This window comes from Podarcis erhardii, assembly GCF_964252035.2.
Source record: "Podarcis erhardii genome assembly, chromosome: 16".
Taxonomy (NCBI): Eukaryota; Metazoa; Chordata; class Lepidosauria; order Squamata; family Lacertidae; genus Podarcis; species Podarcis erhardii.
In genome coordinates this window covers 995,265-1,007,577 of record NC_138514.1, presented here as the reverse complement: position 1 = coordinate 1,007,577, position 12,313 = coordinate 995,265, and the positions used below count along the sequence as shown (strand labels likewise).

Here is a 12,313-nt window from a genome sequence, read left to right as displayed (position 1 = left end):
CTGTCAGTTTCTATAAATAGGTGATGGCCACCCCTCAGTCACTGGGTTGTGTGCTGTCTGAGGGAAGGGTGTCATTTCTCAGGGGTCTCCCTGAAGTCGCTTAAGGCAACCTGCTATGATAGCTTCTAGAGGTGAGATGCTCCGCCACTGAGCAGGCTTCTGCTAGAATAAACATCTTTGGATGCTTCAAGATGACCTGCTTATTGGGCCTTCATTCTGATTTGCTTGCGGGAAGGTTTGTGTCCAAGCAAGTGCTATCTTGCACTTCCTAATGTGCTCTTCTGTCACTTTTCTGATCTGTTGGGGAAGTGGGTTTGTTGCACAAGATCTCTTAATCAGCTTCTGTTTCACAACCTGAATTTGCTGTTACGTGAATCCCACCTGAAAATAGTAAGCATTCTTGGAGGCACCTTTCATTGATTTTTTTTTCTATTTTCTTTTTGCTGTAACCAACTAAAACTCTTCCCCTCCAGGAGTTCCTCAGCAGCATGCAGTTCCAGAGCCTTGGCCTGGAATAGTGCAAAGGCTCCTAGCATGTTCAAGGTGCAGCTCTTGGAAAGGCAGCTCTTTGCTTCACCCTCCCCATAGTCTATTGGGACCAGTTTTGGGCTCGGTGGGCTGAACCCTGTGACCATGAGGTGGGAAGCTCAGGCAGAGAGGCCTGGCAGCTGAGCTCTAGAAGGCAAAAAATCATTGCATCTGCTTTGATCTGCCCATGCTGGAAAGTGGAAGAAACTCTTTTTTTGCTATTGTGAGTTAGAATTTGTAACAGTTCATTCAGTAGCTATTTTCATTCAAATCTGTGTAGCCTTGTTCTGAGAGCTGCAGAGATACTGTATCTGCAGAAACACACTAAAGTGCCAAGTATTTTGTAGTATGTGTTTATTCTTGGTCATAATCTAAAACACAATTCTGTTAGCCAGTGCATCTTAATGGACAGATGTTTGGGCTTAGATCTGGTTTTGAGCCACAGCACTGCCACAGATTTTCAGCCTCACCTCCCCCCAGTGTAAAATAGTGTTGTTTCTCTCATGTGATTTTGAACATTAATGCTTTGGCTCCATTTGTATGTAACATGAAGCCAAACCATGATCTGCTGGAGAAGAGATTGTGGCTGCTGTGCTCCTCTCTGGTTGTGCTGCTGCTCTGCTCAGCCATGGTTTGGTTTAGTGTGTCCACCCAGTGTGGGCTGGTGTCGAGAGCAGGTATGGTTGGGCACCTGCCAGGAGCCCACACCCCAGCAGGGGTGCCCCTGATGAGAGCCTCGTGGACCTGCTCCCACTTCTCACTGCAAGCTGCTTGTTCACCTGCCTCTCTCTTTGACCCAGACCCAGAGGGAGTGGGCAAACAAACAGATGATGGCAGGCTGAGGAGGTGGAGTGTCTGCCATTGTTTACTTGCTAGCTCTTCCCGCAACAAGCAAGCAGGTGATGAGAAAGAGCAGCAGCAACTGGTGACAGTGGGCAGCGGCAGTGGGGGTATCTTGCCCAAGAAGCCCAACCCCAAAACCTGTGGCATTGGTACTGAGATCAGATACGCTGAAGCAGAATGCAATTGCCCCCTCTCAATGTAGCCTTCCCCCAAATAGTCTAGCTGCGCCTTCTGCGTGTTCCGGGTGCATCCTGAATATGGATGCTGCAGCAGTCTGGAACATGATAGCTCTTTACCTTAGCTCTGGGGCAGCTTTAATCCTTATTGGTGACACTGCTAACGTTAAAAAGAGATTTTTGTGTCTCACAAAATGGCCAGGGACTTCCCCTTGGTTGTCGCAGTTGCACTCCCATTATTGTTGTGAGTGCCTAGTATCTTTCCATTGTTCTCTCATGCCTCACTGACATTTCTCTACTTCCTCCTGGACTCCCCACTGCTCTCTGCAACACCACAATCTTTTTTCCCCCTGAGGAAGTGACACTTCCTGCCTGCAAGATTCTGATTGCTTAATTCCACCCCTTTTGAAAAGGCTTCTTGTGGCCGTTGAGGGTGCTTTGATCCTCTGACATCCTTCCAGCAAATGTATTGAGAGAGGCAGCGTGGTAGAGAAGCTGCCTGGTTTCATGGCATATGCATCTCTGCCAAGGGAGAGAGGAAAGAGGCCACTTGCTGCAGTTTCTACTGATGGGCAATGGGGTGGGGGGAGAAGGACATTTCAGGGCATCCCACTGTCCCCATCTGAAAACTCTTGGTTAGTGCCCAAAGAAATGTAGGTGACCTGGTTTACTCTGCCTGCAGCGATATTTAGCCAGTGGGTGTTTTGATGTATTGCAGCTTGCAAATCCTGTGCTTTTTAAAAGGGCTATATTTGGAAGAGCCCACCTAGTCCAACATCCTGTTCTCAGGGTGGGCTGGGGTGGGGGAACCAGATGCCTGTGGGAAGCCCATATGCCAGATCTGAGTCTAGCAGCAACTTATGATTCTCAACCTAAGCTCAGCATTCAGAGCCATTTTGCTTCAGACCTTGAGGTAAAAGATAGCCAGTGTTGCCATTAGCCTTTGCCTTATTCTGTGCCTGCAGAATTCTAGGGGCAACCTGCTATTTCTGGCAGAGTTTGCGTTCCTGGGAACTTCAGAACTTCTTTCAAAAGCAGAAGAAAGTTACTGGTTCTCATGGCTGCAGCCTGATAGCAATATTTTGTTTTTATCCAGCACTTCGCCTAAAGCATTCACCACCCCCACCCCCCGGTGCAATATCTTAATACTGTGCTTAATGTTGCAAGATGGGCCAGTATTATCGCACCTGCATTGTATTGGGACTGAGAAAATGTGGCTTGTCTAGGGCTGTTACTGGGTCGTGTGCAGCGGACACTGAATTTTGTTGAGTTGACAGAGTGGCTGATATCCAAAGTCCTGCTCCTGGGAAGGCTGTCTTTCAGCTCTGTTTGGTTGACAGCTGGCTGTGCTGGGCCAGGAAGGATAGTGCACATCCATCTCAGCTAGTGACCATCCCTACATTCTTTGGAAGAGAAATATGTATTTGTATCTATTGTTGTTTAGCCATCTTGGGCATGATATGTGGTAAGGCAGGATGCAAATGTTCACACATTATAATAAGTTAATTGCATGTTATTGGAACAAGTACTTTTTAAACCCCACCTGAGCCAACTGCCAAGGCCTGCTGTTGTGAGAGGAAAAAACTCCACACATTCTTGGTGGTTGGTGGTTGAAGTGTTTTGCTGCAACCTGGGAGAAGGGGGTTTAAATCTCCCCTCAGCTTACTGGGTGACCTTGGAACAGTCAACCTAACCCCCCCTCCCAGGGTTGTCATGAGGAGGAGGAAGAACTATGCACATACCTTCTTGAGCTCATTGGAGGAAAAGCAGGGTAGAAATGCCAGGAAGAAGAGTTATGAGGTCCAACTGCAGTGCCTCCTTTGGGTGCTGTGAATAAGCCACTGGCCCCCATCACGGGAGATGAGAGGTGTGGAGTTGTTGTTGCTATTTGGGAGGGAATTGCGAGACTTTTTGACCTTGTTTAGGCATTGTAGGAATAGGTACCATATAGGCTGCCTAAGAGTTGTTGTTAGGACTGAAGCCTGCTTTTTTCTTTGAGCATATAAGGAAAGGTCTTGGCTAGTTAAGGAGGTCTTGGCCAGTGATGGCGCTCAGTCTCCCTCCCTCCCTTTCTCTCCCCGCCCCCAAAACTCTCTGGAGCCAGATCTGATTTAATGGCTGTTTGGGAGGAAGAGAGAAAACCGTTTCTCCCTCTCAGCTGAGGTTGACTCAGCACCAAGTCACAGAAACCGCAATGTGTTGTTGTTTTTAAACAAGAAGAATCAGTATTTGGACCCTTCCCGGATTGAGTGTGCGTAAGAGTGCAAGAAGGGTCCTGCTGGGTTGGTCCAAGAGTCTGCCTTGTCAGCATCCCATTTCCCACAGCAGCCGGTGAGGTGCCTGCAGGAAACCCACCCGCAGGGCTTGGCAACTACAGCCCCACCTCTCTGCTTTGGCATACTGCCATCATAACTTGCAGCCGCCATCTCATCTGCTTCTCAAAGCTGTTTCAAGCTGGAGGCCATCACTGCCTCTTGTAGCAAAGAATCCCAGAGTTCAGCTGGGTGCTGTGTGAAGAAGGCCTTCCTTCTGCCTGTCCTGAATCTCCCTTGTGTCCTAGTGTTACGCAAGAGGGAGGAAAATGTGTCTCTGCTGTTTCCAAGCCATGCATACTTTTAGAAACCTCTAAGTAGGGGCCTGATTTCACCTTCATAGGCAAATCTTGGGATCCATGGATCCATCTTTTCCTGTCCTTAGCTGCACTTCTTCTTACTGCTTATATCACAGCAGGCTGAGCCTTGGCACTGTGAATAGGTTCAAGAGCTCATCTCTGAAAGGAGGAATTTAGCCGTTCAAGGGTGCAGCAGTTCCTCCTTCCTCTCCACTCCATTGCACACAACCTGCTCGCTGGGTGAACTGTGCCTACCAGTTTGGAGATCACAGTAGACTGACTTTCAGAATTCTCCAGTCAGGCTCCACCTATTAAAGCAATGGTATTTGAGGCTGGCCAAACATCACACAATGGTGCCCTTCTCAGCAAAGCCTCAATCCTCCTCCCAAAGTCTGTGCTTGGAACAAATTGTGTCAATGAAGGGAGTTTGTGTGCTTCTGCACAAGTGATCCTCATTGCAAGGTTCTGGTTTGGATAATTCACAGTATTGCTGGGAGACGGAGGGAGGAAGGCAGACAGAGGATCTATAGAGGTGCTCAGGATAGAAGGAGCCCTGAAAACCCCTGCAAAAGGTTTTATTTGGTCTTTGGTTTTACACAGATGTAGCAACCTATGCAAGTTCAGAATTTCTCTGCAGCTGCAGAAGACATTGTTATTTATAAAGAGAAAGGAAACTGAGATTCCAAGGAAATTATGTTCAGCATTTTATTCCAGATTTTGACAGTTTACACACACACACATTTCTTTCAACAGGGCTTGCAAAAGATATTTTGGATGGGTGGTGCCAGAAGTGGGGAGGATTTGCTACCTTGGACGCCCAAATGTTTTGCCTTAGCCCTGTATTCTGCAAATGGACAGATGCATGGCATGCAAATAGTTTTGGGTACTGTACTTTTGATTGCTGCTATGAGGCCTGGCAGCCTCTATTTCTGCTGGAGCTTGTCTAATACATCCATTGAAATTCTCTTGACCTGAATGGCTTTGCTAGATTCCCAGAAGGCCAAGAGAAGCATGTTTTCTGCAGGTAGCGCATGCCGTTTGTGCAAGCGACCTGCTGCCAAAGAGGTAGGGAGCTGTAAAAAATACAAATAAAATGTACTAACTAGGGTATCTGTCTCATTTAACACACACTTGTCAGTGGCTAAATAACAGAGGTGCCATTCCACAGCGATTAAAGGGTTTTTTCTTATGCACCTGTTGTATGTGAGGCCTACAAGCAGCCACACTCCTAAGTGGAGGGGCAACCCCACTGCCACACATTTTTCTCTTTTGATGCCTCTGCCCTGCCACTTTAATTTGTCTGATCCCGGTGCTAAGCTGGGGGACCTTTGGTGCTGAACCACAACTCCCATCTGTCCCAGTAAGCAGGACCAATGGTCAGGGATGGTGTCTGGAGTGCCAATGCTTCCCTACACCTGAGCACAAGCAGGTTGGTTTGGGCTCATTCCATAAGGACCAGAAACTTCATTTTAAAAGAAGAAAGCTGAGATTCTCCATAAATGGAACCCTACACAGCTTTCCAGCACACAGGTCTCCAAAGCTGCCCACTTTCAGGCTGGCAAGGCAACTGTGTGTTTTCTCTGAAACCACCATGTTCAGAAGTGACCTATATAATTTTTTTGTACCTGCTGATTCAGAATAATTGCAAGTCTTTGTTTCTCCATGCAATTGGGAGAGTTTAGCAGGCAGACATGGCAGGATTCCCTTCTCTGCATGGTGTGTGTGTGTGTGTGTGTGTGTGTGTGCATAGATCACTCATTTACAAACATAGCTGCCTCTCAGGATCTCTGGCTGTGGTCACCCATGTCACCCACCCAAGATGCATGGTGCAGCAACAAAACTGCTAGCACATTTGCAAAGCTAAACAGGGTCTGGTCTGGTTTCAAATTGGACAGAAGACTGTGTGTTGAGATTCCTGCATTGCATGGGGTGGGACTAGATGCCCCTTGGGGTCCCTTCCAATCGATCACTCTCATTACCTCATCCACATTACCTGCTCCTTTTTTATGGCAAGGCTGGGGGTTGAGCCTGGACCCCTTCTGCATGCAGAGGTGGTGTTCTCCCACTTAGGAGTCCTAGTCGCTTGTTCTCTCCCCTCCAGCCACAGATTCCATCAAATGAGAGGTCCCCCCCTCCATCTCAGTCAGCATGCCTGCAGTCCTTGAAGTGCAGTGGACTGAGCACCAGTAGCTGGGAGCCTTCTGTAATTCAGTGGGCCTCTTGCTGCTTACATTCAGCCCCCAAGATAGAGTGGTACCTTGGTTCTCGAACGCCTTAGTAGTCGAACAACTTGGAAACCAAATTCTGCAAACCGGAAATAAGTTTGTGAACCTTTTTCAGAAGCCGAACATGCTTTGTTTTGAGTGCCACACTTCTGTTTTGAGTGTCATGCGCCGGTGGTTGTAACCGACAGTAGTAACCATCAGGGCAAGGGAAGAACAGCCCCCCCCCCTCACCTGCACCGCTCGCACCACCTGAGAATTCAAAGCTTCCCCTTGTTGCCCTTTCAGCTGCCCTCTGCCCTGCTCGCTGTGCCCTGCTGTCAGGCCGAGGGAAAAGATGCCCAGTGGTGCCTTGTCCCGGGCCAGCACTGAGTGAGGGAAGGCTGGGCTGGGCTGCAAGTGAGTGGGCAAGGGTTGTCGCCGCACCTCCCAGCACTGGGTCCCACTGCTACTGCTGCAGCAGCAACCCCCCCCCCTGCAGCTCCTGCTGCCTCTGCCCTCCTCCGGTTCCGGGTGTTGCCCGCGGCTGCCGCTCCAGCCCCCAGAGCAACGCCAAGCAGCTCAGCCCCATCACTGCCTGCCTCTGCTTCCTCACAGGGTGCGGGACGGCGTGGCCGGATGCAGCCCCGCTGCTGCAGTATGGGTTCTGCTTGTGCCAGCCCTGAAGAAAGGGGGCTGGGGGGAGAAGGGATCCAGAAGGGCTGGCGGGGTGGGGGGAGAGCTGCTTTGGGGGAGGGGTCATTCCACACCAAATCACCTGATTTTAATACTTGACCGTGCTCTCACGACATTTTTAAAGTAAAAAATAACAAATACATATTTTTTTTGCTGATTCAGAAAGGTCATATTGCATGCAGTGGTCAAAACAGCATCTTTGACCATATTCCATGTATGGAAAACAAAGTAGCTTTGACCATAACATTGCAGAAGTGTTTTACACAATAAAATGAACAAGGGATCTGAGACGTGTTTTGTTTTTATTAAATAATCAATAACACTTAATTTTAAAAATATATCAGATGACATTGCAACATAAGAGGGTACCATTTTAACTATTCTCATGAATGTGTGAGTTATTTAGGCTCAAAGAGACCTTAAAACCTGTACCCCCCCCAAAAAAAAAATATTGTAAAAAAATTACTTCAAGATCAATTTATTTTATAACGACAAAAAACACCCTGCTTATTTGTAAAACATAACAAGTACATGGTTAGCCCATTCAACAAAAAAAGGATGATACATGTGTTAGTTGTGGTTTGCGCGCTATGGCTTATCGAACCTACCAGGAATAAAATGAGAAAAATTCACTTTGAATGGTTGATGACTCTTTTCTGTGGCACTTAATACCATTTTTATACCTTTTTTTGAAAGAGACCACAATTAGCTTTATTTTAATACCAAAATAAGCCCAATTGGTCAAAAAAGAATGAAAAAGGAGCTTTTTCCTTCACTGACGCAGAAATTGCATTAGCCTAAATCATGTGAAAATCGAAATTTTTTAAAAATTCTCCTGCGCCCAATTTTGGACCAAAAAATCTTAAAAAAATTAATTTGTGGTTATCTCATAGGTATCTACACATAAAATTATTTTGAAGAAAACCTGAGTCGTGAAAGCACATGGCACCAGGTAATTTGGCGTGGAATGACCCAGAGAGAGAGAGCGCTGCTTTAGTGGGGAGAGAGAAAGGGCTGGCTTGGCGGGGAGAGAGAATTTATTTGTTTGTTTGTTTATTTATTTATTTATTTATTTATTTATTCAGACAGACAGACAGACAGACAGACAGACAGACAGACAGACATACCCTGCCCATCTGGCTGGGTTTTCCCAGCCACTCTGGGTGGCTCCCAATCAAATATTAAAAATACAATACAGTCATACCTCGGGTTGAATGTGCTTCAGGTTTTGCCGCTCATGCATGCGCAGACGCTCAAAATGACGTCACTTGTTACATTTGCTTCAGGATGCGAATGGGGCTCTGGAACGGATCCTATTCGCATCCTGAGGTACCACTGTACAGCGTTAAAAATATAATACAGAAAGGGCTGGCTTGGGGGAAGAGAGCTGCTTTGGGGGGGGGAGCTGCTTTAGGTAGGGAGAGGAAGGGCTGGCTTGGGGGGTGGGGGAGAACTTTTGCCTCCCTTTCCTTCCCCACTGCTTAAACTCCCCCCTCTCGTGTCCAGTTAGCCACCTGCTTCCACACACGCATCCTGCATGCACTCCTCATCCCTGCAATGACAATGGGTCACTGCCAGTTTTTGATACTGGGTTGATCGCAGTTTATTTGAAGTTGGACATGCCTGGTTTATTGCTTTCATTTTATGAATCAATGGTCTCATTAGATAGTAAAATTCATGTTGAATTGCTGTTTTAGGCGTTGTTTTTAAAAGTCTGGAACAGATTAATTCATTTTGTATTACTTTCTATTGCAAAGCATGTGGTTTAGACCACAGTGCCACCAACAATTGGGAAATACTGGCCTGCAAGCACTCCAGTTGGATAACAGACTTTAGCAAAGGTGTCATGGGTTTGAAGATGCTCGAACTCAGGAGGAAAGGGAGAAATGTGCTAAAAGGGAGGCACACTTGGCAAACCCTCACCATAATCAACTCCTGCCTGGAAACCTATGTGATCGCCAAAGAAGGATAGTTCTTAGCTGCTCCAAGCTCAGAAAGCAAGTATTTCAAGGTATAAGTCATTATGTAGGAAGCACTGGCCTAGATAGCTGGAATAGGGAGCAAGAGAGAAAGGAGCAAAGATTTGGACAGGGTGGCAACAAAAGTCACTACCTAAAGAGCAGCCCTATGGGATTAGATCCGAGTGCCTTTAGTCCGGCATCCCATTTTGCAAAGTGGCCCCAAAGATGCCTCTGGGAAGCCCACCAGCAGCACAGGCGCACAATAGCAGACTCCTGTTCACAATCCCTAGCAGCTGATATTCAGTGGCATGCTTCTCCTGAGCCCAAAGGTCACATAGAGCTCTCATGGTCTCATCCAGGGCTTCCCAAACAGGAGTGTATGGACCACCCGTTGTCTGCGAGCTACATGCAGGTCATCTATGGCTTATCTGTGGGAGCAGCAGCTGCTTTTGCTGCTCTTAGAACCTGGTGGTCCATCTGGAACAGGGTGGCCCAATGTGGGACCCTCCAGGCCTTTTCGGGTGGCCCTTGGCAACATTTGACACCCTCTCCAGTCCTTGTGCTGCCTTCCCAAGGCCCAGTACATGAGGGGCTTTGGGAAGGAAGCTTGAGGGCTCTGACAGAGTCCTCCTTCGCAAAGATGAGTTTGTGCTTTCCCAGCTTTGGGAAGGAGGTAGGAGGGCTGTTGGACCCTGCCAGAGCCTTGTGCCTCCTTCTCAAATCCTGACCCGGCTCTGGGAAGGCAGCATGAGGACTGGGAGGGTGTCAAAATAGTGTTTGCTTGCTGATGAAAGAGAAGCAGGGGAAGGGCAGTCCATCTTCTCATGGATGGAAGGGAGTTCTGTGACCCAGAAGGCCCTCTCTGATATCCTCATAAAACATGCCTGTGACCAGGAGAAAGGCCTCCCCAGAAGATCTCAAAGCCGAAGCCAGCTCATCTAAGGAGATCAAGTCCTTCTTTAGGACTTTGTAGGCCAGAACCAGAACTTGGAATTGTACCTGGGAAGGGACCAGCAGCCAGCGGAACTGTTGTAACAAGGGGTTGCCATTCTCCTTGCAGCAGGCTCCAGTCAGCAATCTGGCCACAACATCTTGGACTCCCCAAAGGTTCTGAAAACGTGCTGAAGGCAGCCCCACACAGCTCGCCTGACAGTGATCCAAATGGGGTGCAACCAAGGCAACAGGGGTTTGGACTCGATGGCCCTTGTGGTCTCTTCCAACTCTATGATTCTATGATTCTATGATTCTATAAGGCATGTATTGCCATTTCTTCTTCTGTCTGTCCTGAATCTGCTGCTGTCAGTTGGTCTGGGTGTTGTGAGAAAAAGATTCATTTCACTGTTACCCTCTGTTTCTGCCATGCGTCTGGTTCACACATCACTTTGTTCCTCTGCCCTTGATGACTGACAGCTAAATGTGACAGGCTGATTTCAATAGTCTTACACCCTGTGGAACTCAGAAGGGACTTGCTTCTGTGTGTGTGTGTGTGTGTGTGTGTGTGTGTGTGTGTAGATTTATAGATAGATATAGAATTGCACTCTGAACAACATTTCATTTGGGGTGATTGGTTGATACAAAAGTTATACGTGTAGTGAATGTTGGTGGCTCACTGATGCATGAAGATCATTGGCGGACGTCATGTTGGACTCATGAATTAACTGCTGAGTCCCATCGTTATCCCACATCCCTAGACATATATGTGTACCTTTATGTATCTGCATATAGGAGGACACTGCTGTTTTTTTGTTTCAAAATCTCCAGGGCTACGGAGGAGGGCTGGGATTAGAAAAACAGTCTCTGGATTTTACTAAGTAACCTGTCAGTTCTGCTGGTTTGACATAGCAAGTTTCTCTTGTCTTTCTGAATATCCTCCAAATGCTTCAACATTTCAGGAATGGCTTCTTTGCGTGGTGCTCCTGTAATTTTCTGTGGAGAGAAACTCTTTGGTTTTAGGGCAGATGGGGCTGTGGCTCCACAGGGGAATTCAAGCTATGCAGTCAGCTCCCTGCCCAGCTCTGGGCGTGTCCTGAACAGGGTGGGGTGCTTGGCTAGAAACCCCCTCAGCCAAGAGCCCTGCTGGCCCAGACCACAGAAAACCCATCTGGGCCAGCATCCTGTTCTCACAGTGGCCACTTGGATGCCTTCCTCAAGGGGAAATCCCATAACAGGCTTTCAGGGGAGGCAATAGGTAGTGCAGAGCTGGCCCAAGGCTTTTTGTTGCCTGAGGCAAAGGACAAGGTGGCTGCTTGGAGATCCTTTCACGAACAGCCTTTCTTTCCCCAACCTGGCACCCAGCTATTTTGGACTATAGCTCCCATTAACCTCTTGCTGGCTGGGACTGATCTGAGTTTGTAGTCCAAAACATTTGGAGAGCACTGGGATGGGGAAGGCTGCGTGAAGGTGCTGCAAGACTCTTGAATTGTGTATGCAGTTCCTGATGAGTGAATAAGGATCAGTTCAGGACAGACCATTCATTCTGCTAAACAGCCTCAAAAAAAGTTGCTTCTGAAGCCAATTCAGGAAAAGGCTTTTGCAAAGTAAATTAAGGCAGCATCCAGCAAGCAAATGAAGCAAAGGATAATTGGCTGCCGGTGTGTGTGTGTGTGTGTGTGTGTGTGTGTGTGCGCACACACCTCTGTGCCTGTTCCTTGTCAGACAGACACTGACTCTTGGTGTGGCCTTTTATGCATTGTGGCCTTTTATGCATTGTCAAAATAACAGAGAGGGCACAGATTTGTCTAAAATGTGCATGTGCTAATTTGTATGTATAGGGTCAAATGTGGAAATAAATACGACAATGTAAATAGAAACAGGGAGGAAGGCTGTCACCAGGCCTGCTCACTCTGATGCCTAGGTGCAAACTACTAATGCACAGCTTTGAGATCCTGCACATCTCCCTTCTTTGGGTTGTCTCTCTTTAAACCTGACTGGAATTGGACAATCCTTCCAAGAGAGGACTGTTCTCTGTTGCCCAGGACAAGTGCACCCCCAATGGTACCAGCCTCAGCTGTGAAACACTGGCAGATTGGATGGTACATCTCACACATGTATTTTTCCTTCCAATATTCTTCCTGGCTCTTCTCACAGTTCCTTTCTTGTTTCCATGTTAATAAATGTTTGTGTGTGTATTTGAGGCGGAGCATTACAATATAGAATTTCTGTTTCAGGTACCGAGATGCCATGGGCTTTACAAGTTATGCCACTAGCCTTTAACTTTCTATGGTTCCTTAAAGTCAGTATCTTTCCTGTGTGAAGCAAGGTGTCTGCAGCTGTTCAGCCCAGGGGTTTTCTCAGAAT

The 12,313-nt window shown here is 47.5% G+C and overlaps 1 protein-coding gene across 5 annotated transcripts in view; it reads left to right on the top strand.

The window, feature by feature from the left end:
* TACC1 (transforming acidic coiled-coil containing protein 1) overlaps positions 1 to 12,313 on the top strand; it is a 110,911-nt gene that overhangs the window by 58,558 nt on the left and 40,040 nt on the right. The window lies entirely within an intron of this gene.